This window comes from Hyla sarda, chromosome 3 (assembly GCF_029499605.1).
Source record: "Hyla sarda isolate aHylSar1 chromosome 3, aHylSar1.hap1, whole genome shotgun sequence".
Classification (NCBI taxonomy): Eukaryota; Metazoa; Chordata; class Amphibia; order Anura; family Hylidae; genus Hyla; species Hyla sarda.
The window spans coordinates 6,270,419-6,292,383 of record NC_079191.1 but is presented as its reverse complement, the minus strand read 5'-3'; the positions used below and the strand labels follow the sequence as shown (position 1 = coordinate 6,292,383).

Below are 21,965 nucleotides of genomic sequence, written 5' to 3'. Positions count from 1 at the left end.
TGTGAGGCGAACGTGATAACCACTACACTACAGAAACCTGGCTGTTGAGCCACCAACCACCCACCTGCCAACCCTCTTTCGCTTTCCACATTCAGTAACAAGAATTAAAAGCGAATGGATGAAAATAATGGAGTGAAAGTGAACAGATGTGGCCTTTTGTCTAAAAGCAAGAAGAAAGCCCATGTTTCTGCCCAATTTCGAACCGGGGACCTTTCGCGTGTTAGGCGGACATGATAACCACTACACTACAGAAACCTGGCTGTTGAGCAGCCAACCACCCACCTGCCCACCCTCTTTCGCTTTCCACATTCAGTCACAAGAATTAAAAGCGAATAGATGAAAATAATGGAGTGAAAGTGAACAGATGTGGCCTTTGGTCTAAAAGCAAGAGGAAAGCCCATGTTTCTGCCCGGTTTCGAATCAGGGACCTTTCGCGTGTTAGCCGAACTTGATAGCCACTACACTACAGAAACCAGATGAAAACTCACATGGCCGTCGTTGCAAGCAAAGGATACCAGATTGACAAATTAAAACAAGGTTTCATCGTGCAATGGTCCGAAAGCCAAAAACATAGGGATGTTCCATGTTTCTGCTATCTATCGAACTGGGGACCTTGGGTGTGTGAGGCAAAGGTGATAAACACTACACCTCCAGAAACTTGCTCTTCATGGAACCTGCTAACAGTGCAAGATCCAAAATGACGAAAATGATCAAGTCAAATCGAACAGGTATGTCGCTTTGTCTAAAAAAATTAAGAGTCAGTCCCATATTTCTACCCGTGGACCTTCCGTTTGTTAGGTGAATGTGAACATTACAACACTATAGAAACTAGATGAAAGCTACCAGAACGGTGTAAGCAAACCACTCCTGCTTAAAAAAAGAAAGTTTCCTCATGCAATAGTCAAAAACATCTGAAACTCCTTGTTTCTGCCCGGTTTCGAACCAGGGACCTTTCGCGTGTGAGGCGAACGTGATAACCACTACACTACAGAAACCTGGCTGTTGAGCCACCAACCACCCACCTGCCAACCCTCTTTCGCTTTCCACATTCAGTCACAAGAATTAAAAGCGAATGGATGAAAATAATGGAGTGAAAATGAACAGGTATGGCCTTTGGTCTAAAAGCAAGAGGAAAGCCCATGTTTCTGCCCGGTTTCGAACCGGGGACCTTTCGCGTGTTAGGCGAACGTGATAACCACTAAACTACAGAAACCAGGTGAAAACTCGCATGGCCGTCGTTGCAAGCAAAGGATACCAGATTGACAAATGTAAACAAGGTTTCATCGTGCAATGGTCCGAAAGCCAAAAACATAGGGATGTTCCATGTTTCTGCTATCTATCGAACTGGGGACCTTGGGTGTGTGAGGCAAAGGTGATAAACACTACACCTCCAGAAACTTGCTCTTCATGAAACCTGCTAACAGTGCAAGATCCAAAATGACGAAAATGATAAAGTCAAATCGAACAGGTATGTCGCTTTGTCTAAAAAAATTAAGAGTCAGTCCCATATTTCTACCCGTGGACCTTCCGTTTGTTAGGTGAATGTGATCATTACAACACTATAGAAACTAGATGAAAGCTACCAGAACGGTGTAAGCAAACCACTCCTGCTTAAAAAAAGAAAGTTTCCTCATGCAATAGTCAAAAACATCTGAAAATTCTTGTTTCTGCCCGGTTTCGAACCAGGGACCTTTCGCGTGTGAGGCGAACGTGATAACCACTACACTACAGAAACCTGGCTGATGAGCCACCAACCACCCACCCACCTGCCCACCCTCTTTCGCTTTCCACATTCAGTCACAAGAATTAAAAGCGAATGGATGAAAATAATGGAGTGAAAGTGAACAGATGTGGCCTTTTGTCTAAAAGCAAGAAGAAAGCCCATGTTTCTGCCCGGTTTCGAACCGGGGACCTTTCGCGTGTTAGGCGAACGTGATAACCACTACACTACAGAAACCAGATAAAAACTCGCATGGCCGTCGTTGCAAGCAAAGGATGCCAGATTGACAAATAAAAACAAGGTTTCATCGTGCAATGGTCCGAAAGCCAAAAACATAGGGATGTTCCATGTTTCTGCTATCTATCGAACTGGGGACCTTGGGTGTGTGAGGCAAAGGTGATAAACACTACACCTCCAGAAACTTGCTCTTCATGGAACCTGCTAACAGTGCAAGATCCAAAATGACGAAAATGATAAAGTCAAATCGAACAGGTATGTCGCTTTGTCTAAAAAAATTAAGAGTCAGTCCCATATTTCTACCCGTGGACCTTCCGTTTGTTAGGTGAATGTGATCATTACAACACTATAGAAACTAGATTAAAGCTACCAGAACGGTGTAAGCAAACCACTCCTGCTTAAAAAAAGAAAGTTTCCTCATGCAATAGTCAAAAACATGTGAAACTCCTTGTTTCTGCCCGGTTTCGAACCAGGGACCTTTCGCGTGTTAGGCGAACGTGATAACCACTACACTACAGAAACCAGATGAAAACTCGTATGGCCGTCGTTGCAAGCAAAGGATACCAGATTGACAAATGAAAACAAGGTTTCATCGTGCAATGGTCCGAAAGCCAAAAACATAGGGATGTTCCATGTTTCTGCTATCTATCGAACTGGGGACCTTGGGTGTGTGAGGCAAAGGTGATAAACACTACACCTCCAGAAACTTGCTCTTCATGGAACCTGCTAACAGTGCAAGATCCAAAATGACGAAAATGATAAAGTCAAATCGAACAGGTATGTCGCTTTGTCTAAAAAAATTAAGAGTCAGTCCCATATTTCTACCCGTGGACCTTCCGTTTGTTAGGTGAATGTGAACATTACAACACTATAAAAACTAGATGAAAGCTACCAGAACGGTGTAAGCAAACCACTCCTGCTTAAAAAAAGAAAGTTTCCTCATGCAATAGTCAAAAACATCTGAAAATTCTTGTTTCTGCCCGGTTTCGAACCAGGGACCTTTCGCGTGTGAGGCGAACGTGATAACCACTACACTACAGAAACCTGGCTGATGAGCCACCAACCACCCACCTGCCCACCCTCATTCGCTTTCCACATTCAGTCACAAGAATTAAAAGCGAATGGATGAAAATAATGGAGTGAAAGTGAACAGATGTGGCCTTTTGTCTAAAAGCAAGAAGAAAGCCCATGTTTCTGCCCGGTTTCGAACCGGGGACCTTTCGCGTGTTAGGCGAACGTGATAACCACTACACTACAGAAACCTGGCTGTTGAGCCACCAACCACCCACCTGCCCACCCTTTTTCGCTTTCCACATTCAGTCACAAGAATTAAAAGCGAATGGATGAAAATAATGGAGTGAAAGTGAACAGATGTGGCCTTTTGTCTAAAAGCAAGAAGAAAGCCCATGTTTCTGCCCGGTTTCGAACCGGGGACCTTTCGCGTGTTAGGCGAACGTGATAACCACTACACTACAGAAACCAGATAAAAACTCGCATAGCCGTCGTTGCAAGCAAAGGATGCCAGATTGACAAATAAAAACAAGGTTTCATCGTGCAATGGTCCGAAAGCCAAAAACATAGGGATGTTCCATGTTTCTGCTATCTATCGAACTGGGGACCTTGGGTGTGTGAGGCAAAGGTGATAAACACTACACCTCCAGAAACTTGCTCTTCATGGAACCTGCTAACAGTGCAAGATCCAAAATGACGAAAATGATAAAGTCAAATCGAACAGGTATGTCGCTTTGTCTAAAAAAATTAAGAGTCAGTCCCATATTTCTACCCGTGGACCTTCCGTTTGTTAGGTGAATGTGATCATTACAACACTATAGAAACTAGATTAAAGCTACCAGAACGGTGTAAGCAAACCACTCCTGCTTAAAAAAAGAAAGTTTCCTCATGCAATAGTCAAAAACATGTGAAACTCCTTGTTTCTGCCCGGTTTCGAACCAGGGACCTTTCGCGTGTTAGGCGAACGTGATAACCACTACACTACAGAAACCAGATAAAAACTCGTATGGCCGTCGTTGCAAGCAAAGGATACCAGATTGACAAATGAAAACAAGGTTTCATCGTGCAATGGTCCGAAAGCCAAAAACATAGGGATGTTCCATGTTTCTGCTATCTATCGAACTGGGGACCTTGGGTGTGTGAGGCAAAGGTGATAAACACTACACCTCCAGAAACTTGCTCTTCATGGAACCTGCTAACAGTGCAAGATCCAAAATGACGAAAATGATAAAGTCAAATCGAACAGGTATGTCGCTTTGTCTAAAAAAATTAAGAGTCAGTCCCATATTTCTACCCGTGGACCTTCCGTTTGTTAGGTGAATGTGAACATTACAACACTATAAAAACTAGATGAAAGCTACCAGAACGGTGTAAGCAAACCACTCCTGCTTAAAAAAAGAAAGTTTCCTCATGCAATAGTCAAAAACATCTGAAACTCCTTGTTTCTGCCCGGTTTCGAACCAGGGACCTTTCGCGTGTGAGGCGAACGTGATAACCACTACACTACAGAAACCTAGCTGTTGAGCCACCAACCACCCACCTGCCCACCCTCTTTCGCTTTCCACATTCAGTCACAAGAATTAAAAGCGAATGGATGAAAATAATGGAGTGAAAGTGAACAGGTGTGGCCTTTGGTCTAAAAGCAAGAGGAAAGCCCATGTTTCTGCCCGGTTTCAAACAAGGGACCTTTCGCGTGTTAGGCGAACGTGATAACCACTACACTACAGAAACCAGATGAAAACTCGCATGGCCGTCGTTGCAAGCAAAGGATGCCAGATTGACAAATAAAAACAAGGTTTCATCGTGCAATGGTCCGAAAGCCAAAAACATAGGGATGTTCCATGTTTCTGCTATCTATCGAACTGGGGACCTTGGGTGTGTGAGGCAAAGGTGATAAACACTACACCTCCAGAAACTTGCTCTTCATGGAACCTGCTAACAGTGCAAGATCCAAAATGACGAAAATGATAAAGTCAAATCGAACAGGTATGTCGCTTTGTCTAAAAAAATTAAGAGTCAGTCCCATATTTCTACCCGTGGACCTTCCGTTTGTTAGGTGAATGTGATCATTACAACACTATAGAAACTAGATTAAAGCTACCAGAACGGTGTAAGCAAACCACTCCTGCTTAAAAAAAGAAAGTTTCCTCATGCAATAGTCAAAAACATCTGAAATTCCTTGTTTCTGTCTGGTTTCGAACCAGGGACCTTTCGCGTGTGAGGCGAACGTGATAACCACTACACTACAGAAACCTGGCTGTTGAGCCACCAACCACCCACCTGCCCACCCTCCTTTGCTTTCCACATTCAGTCAAGAATTAAAAGCGAATGGATGAAAATAATGGAGTGAAAGTGAAAAGATGTGGTCTTTTGTCTAAAAGCAAGAAGAATGCCCATGTTTCTGCCCGGGGACCTTTCGCGTGTTAGGCGAACGTGATAACCACTACACTACAGAAACCTGGCTGTTGAGCCACCAACCACCCACCTGCCCACCCTCTTTCGCTTTCCACATTCAGTCACAAGAATTAAAAGCGAATAGATGAAAATAATGGAGTGAAAGTGAACAGGTGTGGCCTTTTGTCTAAAAGCAAGAAGAAAGCCCATGTTTCTGCCCGGTATCGAACCAGAGACCTTTCGCGTGTTAGGCGAACGTGATAACCACTACACTACTGAAACATGGCTGTTGAGCCACCAACCACCCACCTGCCCACCCTCTTTCGCTTTCCACATTCAGTCACAAGAATTTAAAGCGAATGGATGAAAATAAGGGAGTGAAAGTGAAAAGATGTGGTCTTTTGTCTAAAAGCAAGAAGAATGCCCATGTTTCTGCCCAGTTTCGAACCGGGGACCTTTCGCGTGTTGGCGAACGTGATAACCACTACACTACAGAAACCTGGCTGTTGAGCCACCAACCACCCACCTGCCCACCCTCTTTCGCTTTCCACATTCAGTCACAAGAATTAAAAGCGAATGGATGAAAATAATGGAGTGAAAGTGAACAGATGTGGCCTTTGGTCTAAAAGCAAGAGGAAAGCCCATGTTTCTGCCCGGTTTCAAACAAGGGACCTTTCGCGTGTTAGGCGAATGTGATAACCACTACACTACAGATACCAGATGAAAACTCGCATGGCCGTCGTTGCAAGCAAAGGATGCCAGATTGACAAATAAAAACAAGGTTTCATCGTGCAATGGTCCGAAAGCCAAAAACATAGGGATGTTCCATGTTTCTGCTATCTATTGAACTGGGGACCTTGGGTGTGTGAGGCAAAGGTGATAAACACTACACCTCCAGAAACTTGCTCTTCATGGAACCTGCTAACAGTGCAAGATCCAAAATGACGAAAATGATAAAGTCAAATCGAACAGGTATGTCGCTTTGTCTAAAAAAATTAAGAGTCAGTCCCATATTTCTACCCGTGGACCTTCCGTTTGTTAGGTGAATGTGAACATTACAACACTATAGAAACTAGATGAAAGCTACCAGAACGGTGTAAGCAAACCACTCCTGCTTAAAAAAAGAAAGTTTCCTCATGCAATAGTCAAAAACATCTGAAACTCCTTGTTTCTGCCCGGTTTCGAACCAGGGACCTTTCGCGTGTGAGGCGAACGTGATAACCACTACACTACAGAAACCTGGCTGTTGAGCCACCAACCACCCACCTGCCAACCCTCTTTCGCTTTCCACATTCAGTCACAAGAATTAAAAGCGAATGGATGAAAATAATGGAGTGAAAATGAACAGGTATGGCCTTTGGTCTAAAAGCAAGAGGAAAGCCCATGTTTCTGCCCGGTTTCGAACCGGGGACCTTTCGCGTGTTAGGCGAACGTGATAACCACTAAACTACAGAAACCAGGTGAAAACTCGCATGGACGTCGTTGCAAGCAAAGGATACCAGATTGACAAATGTAAACAAGGTTTCATCGTGCAATGGTCCGAAAGCCAAAAACATAGGGATGTTCCATGTTTCTGCTATCAATCGAACTGGGGACCTTGGGTGTGTGAGGCAAAGGTGATAAACACTACACCTCCAGAAACTTGCTCTTCATGAAACCTGCTAACAGTGCAAGATCCAAAATGACGAAAATGATAAAGTCAAATCGAACAGGTATGTCGCTTTGTCTAAAAAAATTAAGAGTCAGTCCCATATTTCTACCCGTGGACCTTCCGTTTGTTAGGTGAATGTGATCATTACAACACTATAGAAACTAGATGAAAGCTACCAGAACGGTGTAAGCAAACCACTCCTGCTTAAAAAAAGAAAGTTTCCTCATGCAATAGTCAAAAACATCTGAAAATTCTTGTTTCTGCCCGGTTTCGAACCAGGGACCTTTCGCGTGTGAGGCGAACGTGATAACCACTACACTACAGAAACCTGGCTGATGAGCCACCAACCACCCACCTGCCCACCCTCTTTCGCTTTCCACATTCAGTCACAAGAATTAAAAGCGAATGGATGAAAATAATGGAGTGAAAGTGAACAGATGTGGCCTTTTGTCTAAAAGCAAGAAGAAAGCCCATGTTTCTGCCCGGTTTCGAACCGGGGACCTTTCGCGTGTTAGGCGAACGTGATAACCACTACACTACAGAAACCTGGCTGTTGAGCCACCAACCACCCACCTGCCCACCCTTTCTCGCTTTCCACATTCAGTCACAAGAATTAAAAGCGAATGGATGAAAATAATGGAGTGAAAGTGAACAGATGTGGCCTTTTGTCTAAAAGCAAGAAGAAAGCCCATGTTTCTGCCCGGTTTCGAACCGGGGACCTTTCGCGTGTTAGGCGAACGTGATAACCACTACACTACAGAAACCAGATAAAAACTCGCATGGCCGTCGTTGCAAGCAAAGGATGCCAGATTGACAAATAAAAACAAGGTTTCATCGTGCAATGGTCCGAAAGCCAAAAACATAGGGATGTTCCATGTTTCTGCTATCTATCGAACTGGGGACCTTGGGTGTGTGAGGCAAAGGTGATAAACACTACACCTCCAGAAACTTGCTCTTCATGGAACCTGCTAACAGTGCAAGATCCAAAATGACGAAAATGATAAAGTCAAATCGAACAGGTATGTCGCTTTGTCTAAAAAAATTAAGAGTCAGTCCCATATTTCTACCCGTGGACCTTCCGTTTGTTAGGTGAATGTGATCATTACAACACTATAGAAACTAGATTAAAGCTACCAGAACGGTGTAAGCAAACCACTCCTGCTTAAAAAAAGAAAGTTTCCTCATGCAATAGTCAAAAACATGTGAAACTCCTTGTTTCTGCCCGGTTTCGAACCAGGGACCTTTCGCGTGTTAGGCGAACGTGATAACCACTACACTACAGAAACCAGATGAAAACTTCTTTGGCCGTCGTTGCAAGCAAAGGATACCAGATTGACAAATGAAAACAAGGTTTCATCGTGCAATGGTCCGAAAGCCAAAAACATAGGGATGTTCCATGTTTCTGCTATCTATCGAACTGGGGACCTTGGGTGTGTGAGGCAAAGGTGATAAACACTACACCTCCAGAAACTTGCTCTTCATGGAACCTGCTAACAGTGCAAGATCCAAAATGACGAAAATGATAAAGTCAAATCGAACAGGTATGTCGCTTTGTCTAAAAAAATTAAGAGTCAGTCCCATATTTCTACCCGTGGACCTTCCGTTTGTTAGGTGAATGTGAACATTACAACACTATAAAAACTAGATGAAAGCTACCAGAACGGTGTAAGCAAACCACTCCTGCTTAAAAAAAGAAAGTTTCCTCATGCAATAGTCAAAAACATCTGAAACTCCTTGTTTCTGCCCGGTTTCGAACCAGGGACCTTTCGCGTGTGAGGCGAACGTGATAACCACTACACTACAGAAACCTAGCTGTTGAGCCACCAACCACCCACCTGCCCACCCTCTTTCGCTTTCCACATTCAGTCACAAGAATTAAAAGCGAATGGATGAAAATAATGGAGTGAAAGTGAACAGGTGTGGCCTTTGGTCTAAAAGCAAGAGGAAAGCCCATGTTTCTGCCCGGTTTCAAACAAGGGACCTTTCGCGTGTTAGGCGAACGTGATAACCACTACACTACAGAAACCAGATGAAAACTCGCATGGCCGTCGTTGCAAGCAAAGGATGCCAGATTGACAAATAAAAACAAGGTTTCATCGTGCAATGGTCCGAAAGCCAAAAACATAGGGATGTTCCATGTTTCTGCTATCTATCGAACTGGGGACCTTGGGTGTGTGAGGCAAAGGTGATAAACACTACACCTCCAGAAACTTGCTCTTCATGGAACCTGCTAACAGTGCAAGATCCAAAATGACGAAAATGATAAAGTCAAATCGAACAGGTATGTCGCTTTGTCTAAAAAAATTAAGAGTCAGTCCCATATTTCTACCCGTGGACCTTCCGTTTGTTAGGTGAATGTGATCATTACAACACTATAGAAACTAGATTAAAGCTACCAGAACGGTGTAAGCAAACCACTCCTGCTTAAAAAAAGAAAGTTTCCTCATGCAATAGTCAAAAACATCTGAAATTCCTTGTTTCTGTCTGGTTTCGAACCAGGGACCTTTCGCGTGTGAGGCGAACGTGATAACCACTACACTACAGAAACCTGGCTGTTGAGCCACCAACCACCCACCTGCCCACCCTCCTTTGCTTTCCACATTCAGTCAAGAATTAAAAGCGAATGGATGAAAATAATGGAGTGAAAGTGAAAAGATGTGGTCTTTTGTCTAAAAGCAAGAAGAATGCCCATGTTTCTGCCCGGGGACCTTTCGCGTGTTAGGCGAACGTGATAACCACTACACTACAGAAACCTGGCTGTTGAGCCACCAACCACCCACCTGCCCACCCTCTTTCGCTTTCCACATTCAGTCACAAGAATTAAAAGCGAATAGATGAAAATAATGGAGTGAAAGTGAACAGGTGTGGCCTTTTGTCTAAAAGCAAGAAGAAAGCCCATGTTTCTGCCCGGTATCGAACCAGAGACCTTTCGCGTGTTAGGCGAACGTGATAACCACTACACTACTGAAACATGGCTGTTGAGCCACCAACCACCCACCTGCCCACCCTCTTTTGCTTTCCACATTCAGTCACAAGAATTAAAAGTGAATGGATGAAAATAATGGAGTGAAAGTGAACAGGTGTGGCCTTTGGTCTAAAAGCAAGAGGAAAGCCCATGTTTGTGCCCGGCTTTGAACCGGGGACCTTTCGCGTGTTAGGCGAACGTGATAACCACTACATTACAGAAACCAGATGAAAATTCGCATGGCCATCGTTGCAAGCAAAGGATACCAGATTGACAAATGAAAACAAGGTTTCATCGTGCAATGGTCCGAAAGCCAAAAACATAGGGATGTTCCATGTTTCTGCTATCTATCGAACTGGGGACCTTGGGTGTGTGAGGCAAAGGTGATAAACACTACACCTCCAGAAACTTGCTCTTCATGGAACCTGCTAACAGTGCAAGATCCAAAATGACGAAAATGATCAAGTCAAATCGAACAGGTATGTCGCTTTGTCTAAAAAAATTAAGAGTCAGTCCCATATTTCTACCCGTGGACCTTCCGTTTGTTAGGTGAATGTGAACATTACAACACTATAGAAACTAGATGAAAGCTACCAGATCGGTGTAAGCAAACCACTCCTGCTTAAAAAAAGAAAGTTTCCTCATGCAATAGTCAAAAACATCTGAAACTCCTTGTTTCTGCCCGGTTTCAAACCAGGGACCTTTCGCGTGTGAGGCGAACGTGATAACCACTACACTACAGAAACCTGGCTGTTGAGCCACCAACCACCCAACTGCCCACCCTCTTTCGCTTTCCACATTCAGTCACAAGAATTAAAGCGAATGGATGAAAATAATGGAGTGAAAGTGAACAGGTGTGGCCTTTGGTCTAAAAGCAAGAGGAAAGCCCATGTTTCTGCCCGGTTTCAAACAAGGGACCTTTCGCGTGTTAGGCGAACGTGATAACCACTACACTACAGAAACCAGATGAAAACTCGCATGGCCGTCGTTGCAAGCAAAGGATGCCAGATTGACAAATAAAAACAAGGTTTGATCGTGCAATGGTCCGAAAGCCAAAAACATAGGGATGTTCCATGTTTCTGCTATCTATCGAACTGGGGACCTTGGGTGTGTGAGGCAAAGGTGATAAACACTACACCTCCAGAAACTTGCTCTTCATGGAACCTGCTAACAGTGCAAGATCCAAAATGACGAAAATGATAAAGTCAAATCGAACAGGTATGTTGCTTTGTCTAAAAAAATTAAGAGTCAGTCCCATATTTCTACCCGTGGACCTTCCGTTTGTTAGGTGAATGTGATCATTACAACACTATAGAAACTAGATTAAAGCTACCAGAACGGTGTAAGCAAACCATTCCTGCTTAAAAAAAGAAAGTTTCCTCATGCAATAGTCAAAAACTTCTGAAACTCCTTGTTTCTGCCTGGTTTCGAACCAGGGACCTTTCGCGTGTGAGGCTAACGTGATAACCACTACACTACAGAAACCTGGCTGTTGAGCCACCAACCACCCACCTGCCCACCCTCCTTCGCTTTCCACATTCAGTAAAGAATTAAAAGCGAATGGATGAAAATAATGGAGTGAAAGTGAAAAGATGTGGTCTTTTGTCTAAAAGCAAGAAGAAAGCCCATGTTTCTGCCCGGGGACCTTTCGCGTGTGAGGCGAACGTGATAACCACTACACTACAGAAACCTGGCTGTTGAGCCACCAACCACCCACCTGCCCACCCTCTTTCGCTTTCCACATTCAGTCACAAGAATTAAAAGCGAATGGATGAAAATAATGGAGTGAAAGTGAACAGATGTGGCCTTTGGTCTAAAAGCAAGAGGAAAGCCCATGTTTCTGCCCGGTTTCGAATCAGGGACCTTTCGCGTGTTAGGCGAACGTGATAGCCACTACACTACAGAAACCAGATGAAAACTTGCATGGCCGTCGTTGCAAGCAAAGGATACCAGATTGACAAATGAAAACAAGGTTTCATCGTGCAATGGTCCGAAAGCCAAAAACATAGGGATGTTCCATGTTTCTGCTATCTATCGAACTGGGGACCTTGGGTGTGTGAGGCAAAGGTGATAAACACTAAACCTCCAGAAACTTGCTCTTCATGGAACCTGCTAACAGTGCAAGATCCAAAATGACGAAAATGATAAAGTCAAATCGAACAGGTATGTCGCTTTGTGTAAAAAAATTAAGAGTCAGTCCCATATTTCTACCCGTGGACCTTCCGTTTGTTAGGTGAATGTGATCATTACAACACTATAGAAACTAGATGAAAGCTACCAGAACGGTGTAAGCAAACCACTCCTGCTTAAAAAAAAGAAAGTTTCCTCATGCAATAGTCAAAAACATCTGAAACTCCTTGTTTTGGCCTGGTTTCGAACCAGGGACCTTTCGCGTGTGAGGCGAACGTGATAACCACTACACTACAGAAACCTGGCTGTTGAGCCACCAACCACCCACCTGCCAACCCTCTTTCGCTTTCCACATTCAGTAACAAGAATTAAAAGCGAATGGATGAAAATAATGGAGTGAAAGTGAACAGGTGTGGCCTTTTGTCTAAAAGCAAGAAGAAAGCCCATGTTTCTGCCCGATTTCGAAACGGGGACCTTTCGCGTGTTAGGCGAACATGATAACCACTACACTACAGAAACCTGGCTGTTAAGCCACCAACCACCCACCTGCCCACCCTCTTTCGCTTTCCACATTCAGTCACAAGAATTAAAAGCGAATAGATGAAAATAATGGAGTGAAAGTGAACAGATGTGGCCTTTGGTCTAAAAGCAAGAGGAAAGCCCATGTTTCTGCCCGGTTTCGAATCAGGGACCTTTCGCGTGTTAGCCGAACTTGATAGCCACTACACTACAGAAACCAGATGAAAACTCGCATGGCCGTCGTTGCAAGCAAAGGATACCAGATTGACAAATGAAAACAAGGTTTCATCGTGCAATGGTCCGAAAGCCAAAAACATAGGGATGTTCCATGTTTCTGCTATCTATCGAACTGGGGACCTTGGGTGTGTGAGGCAAAGGTGATAAACACTACACCTCCAGAAACTTGCTCTGCATGGAACCTGCTAACAGTGCAAGATCCAAAATGACGAAAATGATCAAGTCAAATCGAACAGGTATGTCGCTTTGTCTAAAAAAATTAAGAGTCAGTCCCATATTTCTACCCGTGGACCTTCCGTTTGTTAGGTGAATGTGATCATTACAACACTATAGAAACTAGATTAAAGCTACCAGAACGGTGTAAGCAAACCACTCCTGTTTAAAAAAAGAAAGTTTCCTCATGCAATAGTCAAAAACATCTGAAACTCCTTGTTTCTGCCTGGTTTCGAACCAGGAACCTTTCGCGTGTGAGGCGAACGTGATAACCACTACACTACAGAAACCTGGCTGTTGAGCCACTAACTACCCACCTGCCCACCCTCCTTCGCTTTCCACATTCAGTCAAGAATTAAAAGCGAATGGATGAAAATAATGGAGTGAAAGTGAAAAGATGTGGTCTTTTGTCTAAAAGCAAGAAGAATGCCCATGTTTCTGCCCAGTTTCGATCCGGGGACCTTTCGCGTGTTAGGCGAACGTGATAACCACTACACTACAGAAACCTGGCTGTTGAGCCACCAACCACCCACCTGCCCACCCTCTTTCGCTTTCCACATTCAGTCACAAGAATTAAAAGCGAATGGATGAAAATAATGGAGTGAAAGTGAACAGATGTGGCCTTTGGTCTAAAAGCAAGAGGAAAGCCCATGTTTCTGCCCGGTTTCGAATCAAGGACCTTTCGCGTGTTAGGCGAACGTGATAGCCACTACACTACAGAAACCAGATGAAAACTCACATGGCCGTCGTTGCAAGCAAAGGATGCCAGATTGACAAATAAAAACAAGGTTTGATCGTGCAATGGTCCGAAAGCCAAAAACATAGGGATGTTCCATGTTTCTGCTATCTATCGAACTGGGGACCTTGGGTGTGTGAGGCAAAGGTGATAAACACTACACCTCCAGAAACTTGCTCTTCATGGAACCTGCTAACAGTGCAAGATCCAAAATGACGAAAATGATAAAGTCAAATCGAACAGGTATGTTGCTTTGTCTAAAAAAATTAAGAGTCAGTCCCATATTTCTACCCGTGGACCTTCCGTTTGTTAGGTGAATGTGATCATTACAACACTATAGAAACTAGATTAAAGCTACCAGAACGGTGTAAGCAAACCATTCCTGCTTAAAAAAAGAAAGTTTCCTCATGCAATAGTCAAAAACTTCTGAAACTCCTTGTTTCTGCCTGGTTTCGAACCAGGGACCTTTCGCGTGTGAGGCTAACGTGATAACCACTACACTACAGAAACCTGGCTGTTGAGCCACCAACCACCCACCTGCCCACCCTCCTTCGCTTTCCACATTCAGTAAAGAATTAAAAGCGAATGGATGAAAATAATGGAGTGAAAGTGAAAAGATGTGGTCTTTTGTCTAAAAGCAAGAAGAAAGCCCATGTTTCTGCCCGGGGACCTTTCGCGTGTGAGGCGAACGTGATAACCACTACACTACAGAAACCTGGCTGTTGAGCCACCAACCACCCACCTGCCCACCCTCTTTCGCTTTCCACATTCAGTCACAAGAATTAAAAGCGAATGGATGAAAATAATGGAGTGAAAGTGAACAGATGTGGCCTTTGGTCTAAAAGCAAGAGGAAAGCCCATGTTTCTGCCCGGTTTCGAATCAGGGACCTTTCGCGTGTTAGGCGAACGTGATAGCCACTACACTACAGAAACCAGATGAAAACTTGCATGGCCGTCGTTGCAAGCAAAGGATACCAGATTGACAAATGAAAACAAGGTTTCATCGTGCAATGGTCCGAAAGCCAAAAACATAGGGATGTTCCATGTTTCTGCTATCTATCGAACTGGGGACCTTGGGTGTGTGAGGCAAAGGTGATAAACACTAAACCTCCAGAAACTTGCTCTTCATGGAACCTGCTAACAGTGCAAGATCCAAAATGACGAAAATGATAAAGTCAAATCGAACAGGTATGTCGCTTTGTGTAAAAAAATTAAGAGTCAGTCCCATATTTCTACCCGTGGACCTTCCGTTTGTTAGGTGAATGTGATCATTACAACACTATAGAAACTAGATGAAAGCTACCAGAACGGTGTAAGCAAACCACTCCTGCTTAAAAAAAAGAAAGTTTCCTCATGCAATAGTCAAAAACATCTGAAACTCCTTGTTTTGGCCTGGTTTCGAACCAGGGACCTTTCACGTGTGAGGCGAACGTGATAACCACTACACTACAGAAACCTGGCTGTTGAGCCACCAACCACCCACCTGCCAACCCTCTTTCGCTTTCCACATTCAGTAACAAGAATTAAAAGCGAATGGATGAAAATAATGGAGTGAAAGTGAACAGGTGTGGCCTTTTGTCTAAAAGCAAGAAGAAAGCCCATGTTTCTGCCCGATTTCGAAACGGGGACCTTTCGCGTGTTAGGCGAACATGATAACCACTACACTACAGAAACCTGGCTGTTAAGCCACCAACCACCCACCTGCCCACCCTCTTTCGCTTTCCACATTCAGTCACAAGAATTAAAAGCGAATAGATGAAAATAATGGAGTGAAAGTGAACAGATGTGGCCTTTGGTCTAAAAGCAAGAGGAAAGCCCATGTTTCTGCCCGGTTTCGAATCAGGGACCTTTCGCGTGTTAGCCGAACTTGATAGCCACTACACTACAGAAACCAGATGAAAACTCGCATGGCCGTCGTTGCAAGCAAAGGATACCAGATTGACAAATGAAAACAAGGTTTCATCGTGCAATGGTCCGAAAGCCAAAAACATAGGGATGTTCCATGTTTCTGCTATCTATCGAACTGGGGACCTTGGGTGTGTGAGGCAAAGGTGATAAACACTACACCTCCAGAAACTTGCTCTGCATGGAACCTGCTAACAGTGCAAGATCCAAAATGACGAAAATGATCAAGTCAAATCGAACAGGTATGTCGCTTTGTCTAAAAAAATTAAGAGTCAGTCCCATATTTCTACCCGTGGACCTTCCGTTTGTTAGGTGAATGTGATCATTACAACACTATAGAAACTAGATTAAAGCTACCAGAACGGTGTAAGCAAACCACTCCTGTTTAAAAAAAGAAAGTTTCCTCATGCAATAGTCAAAAACATCTGAAACTCCTTGTTTCTGCCTGGTTTCGAACCAGGAACCTTTCGCGTGTGAGGCGAACGTGATAACCACTACACTACAGAAACCTGGCTGTTGAGCCACTAACTACCCACCTGCCCACCCTCCTTCGCTTTCCACATTCAGTCAAGAATTAAAAGCGAATGGATGAAAATAATGGAGTGAAAGTGAAAAGATGTGGTCTTTTGTCTAAAAGCAAGAAGAATGCCCATGTTTCTGCCCAGTTTCGATCCGGGGACCTTTCGCGTGTTAGGCGAACGTGATAACCACTACACTACAGAAACCTGGCTGTTGAGCCACCAACCACCCACCTGCCCACCCTCTTTCGCTTTCCACATTCAGTCACAAGAATTAAAAGCGAATGGATGAAAATAATGGAGTGAAAGTGAACAGATGTGGCCTTTGGTCTAAAAGCAAGAGGAAAGCCCATGTTTCTGCCCGGTTTCGAATCAAGGACCTTTCGCGTGTTAGGCGAACGTGATAGCCACTACACTACAGAAACCAGATGAAAACTCACATGGCCGTCGTTGCAAGCAAAGGATGCCAGATTGACAAATAAAAACAAGGTTTCATCGTGCAATGGTCCGAAAGCCAAAAACATAGGGATGTTCCATGTTTCTGCTATCTATCGAACTGGGGACCTTGGGTGTGTGAGGCAAAGGTGATAAACACTACACCTCCAGAAACTTGCTCTTCATGGAACCTGCTAACAGTGCAAGAGCCAAAATGACGAAAATGATAAAGTCAAATCGAACAGGTATGTCGCATTGTCTAAAAAAATTAAGAGTCAGTCCCATATTTCTACCCGTGGACCTTCCGTTTGTTAGGTGAATGTGAACATTACAACACTATAGAAACTAGATGAAAGCTACCAGAACGGTGTAAGCAAACCACTCCTGCTTAAAAAAAGAAAGTTTCCTCATGCAATAGTCAAAAACATCTGAAACTCCTTGTTTCTGCCCGGTTTCGAACCAGGGACCTTTCGCGTGTTAGGCGAACGTGATAACCACTACACTACAGAAACCTGGCTGTTGAGCCACCAACCACCCACCTGCCCACCCTCTTTCGCTTTCCACATTCAGTCACAAGAATTAAAAGCGAATGTATGAAAATAATGGAGTGAAAGTGAACAGATGTGGCCTTTGGTCTAAAAGCAAGAGGAAAGCCCATGTTTCTGCCCGGTTTCGAATCAGGGACCTTTCGCGTGTTAGGCGAACGTGATAGCCACTACACTACAGAAAACAGATGAAAACTCGCATGGCCGTCGTTGCAAGCAAAGGATACCAGATTGACAAATAAAAACAAGGTTTCATCGTGCAATGGTCCGAAAGCCAAAAACATAGGGATGTTCCATGTTTCTGCTATCTATCGAACTGGGGACCTTGGGTGTGTGAGGCAAAGGTGATAAACACTACACCTCCAGAAACTTGCTCTTCATGGAACCTGCTAACAGTGCAAGATCCAAAATGACGAAAATAATAAAGTCAAATCGAACAGGTATGTCGCTTTGTCTAAAAAAATTAAGAGTCAGTCCCATATTTCTACCCGTGGACCTTCCGTTTGTTAGGTGAATGTGAACATTACAACACTATAGAAACTAGATGAAAGCTACCAGAACGGTGTAAGCAAACCACTCCTGCTTAAAAAAAGAAAGTTTCCTCATGCAATAGTCAAAAACATCTGAAACTCCTTGTTTCTGCCTGGTTTCGAACCAGGGACCTTTCGCGTGTGAGGCGAACGTGATAACCACTACACTACAGAAACCTGGCTGTTAAGCCACTAACCACCCACCACCCACCTGCCCACCCTCCTTCGCTTTCCACATTCAGTCAAGAATTAAAAGCGAATGGATGAAAATAATGGAGTGAAAGTGAAAAGATGTGGTCTTTTGTCTAAAAGCAAGAAGAAAGCCCATGTTTCTGCCCGATTTCGAACCGGGGACCTTTCGCGCGTTAGGCGAACGTGATAACCACTACACTACAGAAACCTGGCTGTTGAGTCACCAACCAACCACCTGCCCACCCTCTTTCGCTTTCCACATTCAGTCACAAGAATTAAAAGCGAATGGATGAAAATAATGGAGTGAAAATGAACAGGTATGGCCTTTGGTCTAAAAGCAAGAGGAAAGCCCATGTTTCTGCCCGGTTTCAAACAAGGGACCTTTCGCGTGTTAGGCGAACGTGATAGCCACTACACTACAGAAACCAGATGAAAACTCCCATGGCCGAGGATACCAGATTGACAAATGAAAACAAGGTTTCATCGTGCAATGGTCCGAAAGCCAAAAACATAGGGATGTTCCATGTTTCTGCTATCTATCGAACTGGGGACCTTGGGTGTGTGAGGCAAAGGTGATAAACACTACACCTCCAGAAACTTGCTCTTCATGGAACCTGCTAACAGTGCAAGATCCAAAATGACGAAAATGATAAAGTCAAATCGAACAGGTATGTCGCTTTGTCTAAAAAAATTAAGAGTCAGTCCCTTATTTCTACCCGTGGACCTTCCGTTTGTTAGGTGAATGTGAACATTACAACACTATAGAAACTAGATGTAAACTACCAGAACGGTGTAAGCAAACCACTCCTGCTTAAAAAAAGAAAGTTTCCTCATGCAATAGTCAAAAACAACTGAAACTCCTTGTTTCTGCCTGGTTTCGAACCAGGGACCTTTCGCGTGTTAGGCGAACGTGATAACCACTACACTACAGAAACATGGCTGTTGAGCCACCAACCACCCACCTGCCCACCCTCTTTTGCTTTCCACATTCAGTAACAAGAATTAAAAGCGAATGGATGAAAATAATGGAGTGAAAGTGAACAGATGTGGCCTTTTGTCTAAAAGCAAGAAGAAAGCCCATGTTTCTGCCCGGTTTCGAACCGGGGACCTTTCACGTGTTAGGCGAACGTGATAACCACTACACTACAGAAACCAGATGAAAACTTGCATGGCCGTCGTTGCAAGCAAAGGATACCAGATTGACAAATGAAAACAAGGTTTCATCGTGCAATGGTCCGAAAGCCAAAAACAGGGATGTTCCATGTTTCTGCTATCTATCGAACTGGGGACCTTGGTTGTGTGAGGCAAAGGTGATAAACACTACACCTCCAGAAACTTGCTCTTTATGGAACCTTCTAACAGTGCAAGATCCAAAATGACGAAAATGATAAAGTCAAATCGAACAGGTATGTCGCTTTGTCTAAAAAAATTAAGAGTCAGTCCCATATTTCTACCCGTGGACCTTCCGTTTGTTAGGTGAATGTGATCATTACAACACTATAGAAACTAGATGAAAGCTACCAGAACGGTGTAAGCAAACCACTCTTGCATAAAAATAGAAAGTTTCCTCATGCAATAGTCAAAAACATCTGAAACTCCTTGTTTCGGCCCGGTTTCGAACCAGGGACCTTTCGCGTGTTAGGCGAATGTGATAACCAATACACTGCAGAAACCTGGCTGGTGAGTCACCAACCACCCACCTGCCCACCCTCTTTCGCTTTCCACATTCAGTCACAAGAATTAAAAGCGAATGGATGAAAATAATGGAGTGAAAGTGAACAGGTATGGCCTTTGGTATAAAAGCAAGAGGAAAGCCCATGTTTCTGGCCGGTTTCGAACCAGGGACCTTTCGCGTGTTAGGCGAACGTGATAACCAAGACAATACAGAAACGTGGCTGGTGAGCCACCTGCCCACCCTCTTTCGCTTTTCACTTTCAGTCACAAGAATTAAAAGCGAATGGATGAAAATAATGGAGTGAAAGTGAACAGGTAAGGTCTTTGGTCTAAAAGCAAGAGGAAAGCCCATGTTTCTGCCCGGTTTTGAACCAGGGACCTTTCGCGTGTTAAGCGAACGTGATAACCACTACACTACAGAAACCAGATGAAACTCGCATGGCCGTCGTTGCAAGCAAAGGATACCAGATTGACAAATGAAAACAGGGTTTCATCGTGCAATGGTCCGAAAGCCAAAAACATATGGATGTTCCATGTTTCTGCTATCTATCAAACTGGGGACCTTGGGTGTGTGAGGCAAAGGTGATAAACACTACACCTCCAGAAACTTGCTCTTCATGGAACCTGCTAACAGTGCAAGATCCAAAATGACGAAAATGACAAAGTCAAATCGAACAGGTATGTCGCTTTGTCTAAAAAAATTAAGAGTTAGTCCTATATTTCTACACGTGGGCCTTCCGTTTGTTAGGTGAATGTGATCATTACAACACTATAGAAACTAGATGAAAGCTACCAGAACGGTGTAAGCAAACCACTCCTGCTTAAAAAAAGGAAAGTTTCCTCATGCTATAGTCAAAAACATCTGAAACTCCTTGTTTCTGCCCGGTTTCGAACCAGGGACCTTTCGCGTGTGAGGCGAACGTGATAACCACTACACTACAGAAACCTGGCTGTTGAGCCACCGACCACCCACCTGCCCACCCTCTTTCGCTTTCCACATTCAGTCACAAGAATTAAAAGCGAATGGATGAAAATAATGGAGTGAAAGTGAACAGGTGTGGCCTTTGGTGTAAAAGCAAGAAGAAAGCCCATGTTTCTGCACGGTTTCGAACCAGGGACCTTTCGCGTGTTAGGCGAACGTGATAACCACCACACTACAAAAACCAGATGAAAACTTGCATGGCCGTCGTTGCAAGCAAAGGATACCAGATTGACAAATGAAAACAAGGTTTCATCGTGCAATGGTCCGAAAGCCAAAAACATAGGGATGTTCCATGTTTCTGCTATCTATCGAACTGGGGACCTTGGGTGTGTGAGGCAAAGGTGATAAACACTACACCTCCAGAAACTTGTTCTTCATGGAACCTGCTAACAGTGCAAGAACCAAAATGACGAAAATGATAAAGTCAAATCGAACAGGTATGTCGCTTTGTCTAAAAAAATTAAGAGTCAGTCCCATATTTCTACCCGTGGACCTTCCGTTTGTTCGGTGAATGTGATCATTACAACACTATAGAAACTAGATGAAAGCTACCAGAACGGTGTAAGCAAACCACTCCTGCCTAAAAAAAGAAAGTTTCCTCATGCTATAGTCAAAAACATCTGAAACTTCTTGTTTCTGCCCGGTTTCGAACCAGGGACCTTTCGCGTGTGAGGCAAACGTGATAACCACTACACTACAGAAATCTGGCTGTTGAGCCACCTACCACCCACCTGCCCACCCTCTTTCGCTTTTCACATTCAGTCACAAGAATTAAAAGCGAATGGATAAAAATAATGGAGTGAAAGTGAACAGGTATGGCCTTTGGTCTAAAAGCAAGAGGAAAGCCCATGTTTCTGCCCAGTTTCGAACCAGAGTCTTTCGCGTGTTAGGCGAACGTGAAAACCACTACACTACAGAAACCTGGCTGTTGAGCCACCAACCACCCACCTGCCCACCATCTTTTGCTTTCCACATTCAGTCACAAGAATTAAAAGCGAATGGATGAAAATAATGGAGTGAAAGTGAACAGGTATGGCCTTTGGTCTAAAAGCAAGAGGAAAGCCTATGTTTCTGCCCGGTTTCGAACCAGGGACCTTTCGCATGTTAGGCGAACGTGATAACCACTACACTACAGAAACCAGATGAAAACTCGCCCGGCCGTCGTTGCAAGCAAAGGATACCAGATTGACAAATGAAAACAGGGTTTCATCGTGCAATGGTCCGAAAGCCAAAAACATATGGATGTTCCATGTTTCTGCTATCTATCGAACTGGGGACCTTGGGTGTGTGAGGCAAAGGTGATAAACACTACACCTCCAGAAACTTACTCTTCATGGAACCTGCTAACAGTGCAAGATCCAAAATGACGAA

At 44.0% G+C, this 21,965-nt stretch overlaps 34 non-coding genes across 34 annotated transcripts in view; all 34 read right to left on the bottom strand.

Annotated features, from left to right (window-relative positions):
• The window catches only part of TRNAV-CAC (transfer RNA valine (anticodon CAC)), a 73-nt gene extending 36 nt beyond the window's left edge, over positions 1-37 (bottom strand). Inside the window, exon 1 of the tRNA in view lies at positions 1-37. This exon is cut by the window's left edge and continues 36 nt beyond it. This is a non-coding gene — a tRNA (tRNA-Val).
• Positions 38-922: 885 nt separating this feature from the next.
• TRNAV-CAC (transfer RNA valine (anticodon CAC)) lies at positions 923-995 on the bottom strand. The gene has a single exon. It is a non-coding gene; the product is annotated as a tRNA-Val (tRNA).
• Positions 996-1,140: 145 nt separating this feature from the next.
• Positions 1,141-1,213, bottom strand: TRNAV-AAC (transfer RNA valine (anticodon AAC)). Its single transcript has one exon. It is a non-coding gene; the product is annotated as a tRNA-Val (tRNA).
• A 449-nt stretch (positions 1,214-1,662) lies between these two features.
• TRNAV-CAC (transfer RNA valine (anticodon CAC)) lies at positions 1,663-1,735 on the bottom strand. The gene has a single exon. It is a non-coding gene; the product is annotated as a tRNA-Val (tRNA).
• A 149-nt stretch (positions 1,736-1,884) lies between these two features.
• Positions 1,885-1,957, bottom strand: TRNAV-AAC (transfer RNA valine (anticodon AAC)). Its single transcript has one exon. It is a non-coding gene; the product is annotated as a tRNA-Val (tRNA).
• A 449-nt stretch (positions 1,958-2,406) lies between these two features.
• TRNAV-AAC (transfer RNA valine (anticodon AAC)) lies at positions 2,407-2,479 on the bottom strand. Its single transcript has one exon. It is a non-coding gene; the product is annotated as a tRNA-Val (tRNA).
• Positions 2,480-2,928: 449 nt separating this feature from the next.
• On the bottom strand, positions 2,929-3,001 carry TRNAV-CAC (transfer RNA valine (anticodon CAC)). Its single transcript has one exon. It is a non-coding gene; the product is annotated as a tRNA-Val (tRNA).
• Positions 3,002-3,146: 145 nt separating this feature from the next.
• On the bottom strand, positions 3,147-3,219 carry TRNAV-AAC (transfer RNA valine (anticodon AAC)). The gene has a single exon. It is a non-coding gene; the product is annotated as a tRNA-Val (tRNA).
• A 145-nt stretch (positions 3,220-3,364) lies between these two features.
• On the bottom strand, positions 3,365-3,437 carry TRNAV-AAC (transfer RNA valine (anticodon AAC)). The gene has a single exon. It is a non-coding gene; the product is annotated as a tRNA-Val (tRNA).
• Positions 3,438-3,886: 449 nt separating this feature from the next.
• Positions 3,887-3,959, bottom strand: TRNAV-AAC (transfer RNA valine (anticodon AAC)). The gene has a single exon. It is a non-coding gene; the product is annotated as a tRNA-Val (tRNA).
• A 449-nt stretch (positions 3,960-4,408) lies between these two features.
• TRNAV-CAC (transfer RNA valine (anticodon CAC)) lies at positions 4,409-4,481 on the bottom strand. The gene has a single exon. It is a non-coding gene; the product is annotated as a tRNA-Val (tRNA).
• A 667-nt stretch (positions 4,482-5,148) lies between these two features.
• On the bottom strand, positions 5,149-5,221 carry TRNAV-CAC (transfer RNA valine (anticodon CAC)). Its single transcript has one exon. It is a non-coding gene; the product is annotated as a tRNA-Val (tRNA).
• A 1,307-nt stretch (positions 5,222-6,528) lies between these two features.
• On the bottom strand, positions 6,529-6,601 carry TRNAV-CAC (transfer RNA valine (anticodon CAC)). Its single transcript has one exon. It is a non-coding gene; the product is annotated as a tRNA-Val (tRNA).
• A 145-nt stretch (positions 6,602-6,746) lies between these two features.
• Positions 6,747-6,819, bottom strand: TRNAV-AAC (transfer RNA valine (anticodon AAC)). The gene has a single exon. It is a non-coding gene; the product is annotated as a tRNA-Val (tRNA).
• A 449-nt stretch (positions 6,820-7,268) lies between these two features.
• On the bottom strand, positions 7,269-7,341 carry TRNAV-CAC (transfer RNA valine (anticodon CAC)). Its single transcript has one exon. It is a non-coding gene; the product is annotated as a tRNA-Val (tRNA).
• A 145-nt stretch (positions 7,342-7,486) lies between these two features.
• On the bottom strand, positions 7,487-7,559 carry TRNAV-AAC (transfer RNA valine (anticodon AAC)). The gene has a single exon. It is a non-coding gene; the product is annotated as a tRNA-Val (tRNA).
• Positions 7,560-7,704: 145 nt separating this feature from the next.
• TRNAV-AAC (transfer RNA valine (anticodon AAC)) lies at positions 7,705-7,777 on the bottom strand. Its single transcript has one exon. It is a non-coding gene; the product is annotated as a tRNA-Val (tRNA).
• A 449-nt stretch (positions 7,778-8,226) lies between these two features.
• On the bottom strand, positions 8,227-8,299 carry TRNAV-AAC (transfer RNA valine (anticodon AAC)). The gene has a single exon. It is a non-coding gene; the product is annotated as a tRNA-Val (tRNA).
• Positions 8,300-8,748: 449 nt separating this feature from the next.
• Positions 8,749-8,821, bottom strand: TRNAV-CAC (transfer RNA valine (anticodon CAC)). Its single transcript has one exon. It is a non-coding gene; the product is annotated as a tRNA-Val (tRNA).
• Positions 8,822-9,488: 667 nt separating this feature from the next.
• Positions 9,489-9,561, bottom strand: TRNAV-CAC (transfer RNA valine (anticodon CAC)). Its single transcript has one exon. It is a non-coding gene; the product is annotated as a tRNA-Val (tRNA).
• Positions 9,562-10,651: 1,090 nt separating this feature from the next.
• TRNAV-CAC (transfer RNA valine (anticodon CAC)) lies at positions 10,652-10,724 on the bottom strand. Its single transcript has one exon. It is a non-coding gene; the product is annotated as a tRNA-Val (tRNA).
• Positions 10,725-11,390: 666 nt separating this feature from the next.
• On the bottom strand, positions 11,391-11,463 carry TRNAV-CAC (transfer RNA valine (anticodon CAC)). Its single transcript has one exon. It is a non-coding gene; the product is annotated as a tRNA-Val (tRNA).
• A 1,831-nt stretch (positions 11,464-13,294) lies between these two features.
• TRNAV-CAC (transfer RNA valine (anticodon CAC)) lies at positions 13,295-13,367 on the bottom strand. Its single transcript has one exon. It is a non-coding gene; the product is annotated as a tRNA-Val (tRNA).
• Positions 13,368-14,250: 883 nt separating this feature from the next.
• Positions 14,251-14,323, bottom strand: TRNAV-CAC (transfer RNA valine (anticodon CAC)). The gene has a single exon. It is a non-coding gene; the product is annotated as a tRNA-Val (tRNA).
• Positions 14,324-16,154: 1,831 nt separating this feature from the next.
• TRNAV-CAC (transfer RNA valine (anticodon CAC)) lies at positions 16,155-16,227 on the bottom strand. Its single transcript has one exon. It is a non-coding gene; the product is annotated as a tRNA-Val (tRNA).
• Positions 16,228-17,110: 883 nt separating this feature from the next.
• Positions 17,111-17,183, bottom strand: TRNAV-AAC (transfer RNA valine (anticodon AAC)). Its single transcript has one exon. It is a non-coding gene; the product is annotated as a tRNA-Val (tRNA).
• A 667-nt stretch (positions 17,184-17,850) lies between these two features.
• On the bottom strand, positions 17,851-17,923 carry TRNAV-CAC (transfer RNA valine (anticodon CAC)). Its single transcript has one exon. It is a non-coding gene; the product is annotated as a tRNA-Val (tRNA).
• A 150-nt stretch (positions 17,924-18,073) lies between these two features.
• TRNAV-AAC (transfer RNA valine (anticodon AAC)) lies at positions 18,074-18,146 on the bottom strand. The gene has a single exon. It is a non-coding gene; the product is annotated as a tRNA-Val (tRNA).
• Positions 18,147-18,800: 654 nt separating this feature from the next.
• TRNAV-AAC (transfer RNA valine (anticodon AAC)) lies at positions 18,801-18,873 on the bottom strand. Its single transcript has one exon. It is a non-coding gene; the product is annotated as a tRNA-Val (tRNA).
• Positions 18,874-19,018: 145 nt separating this feature from the next.
• TRNAV-AAC (transfer RNA valine (anticodon AAC)) lies at positions 19,019-19,091 on the bottom strand. Its single transcript has one exon. It is a non-coding gene; the product is annotated as a tRNA-Val (tRNA).
• Positions 19,092-19,963: 872 nt separating this feature from the next.
• On the bottom strand, positions 19,964-20,036 carry TRNAV-AAC (transfer RNA valine (anticodon AAC)). The gene has a single exon. It is a non-coding gene; the product is annotated as a tRNA-Val (tRNA).
• Positions 20,037-20,485: 449 nt separating this feature from the next.
• TRNAV-CAC (transfer RNA valine (anticodon CAC)) lies at positions 20,486-20,558 on the bottom strand. Its single transcript has one exon. It is a non-coding gene; the product is annotated as a tRNA-Val (tRNA).
• A 667-nt stretch (positions 20,559-21,225) lies between these two features.
• Positions 21,226-21,298, bottom strand: TRNAV-CAC (transfer RNA valine (anticodon CAC)). Its single transcript has one exon. It is a non-coding gene; the product is annotated as a tRNA-Val (tRNA).
• Positions 21,299-21,660: 362 nt separating this feature from the next.
• Positions 21,661-21,733, bottom strand: TRNAV-AAC (transfer RNA valine (anticodon AAC)). The gene has a single exon. It is a non-coding gene; the product is annotated as a tRNA-Val (tRNA).
• Positions 21,734-21,965: the final 232 nt, after the last annotated feature.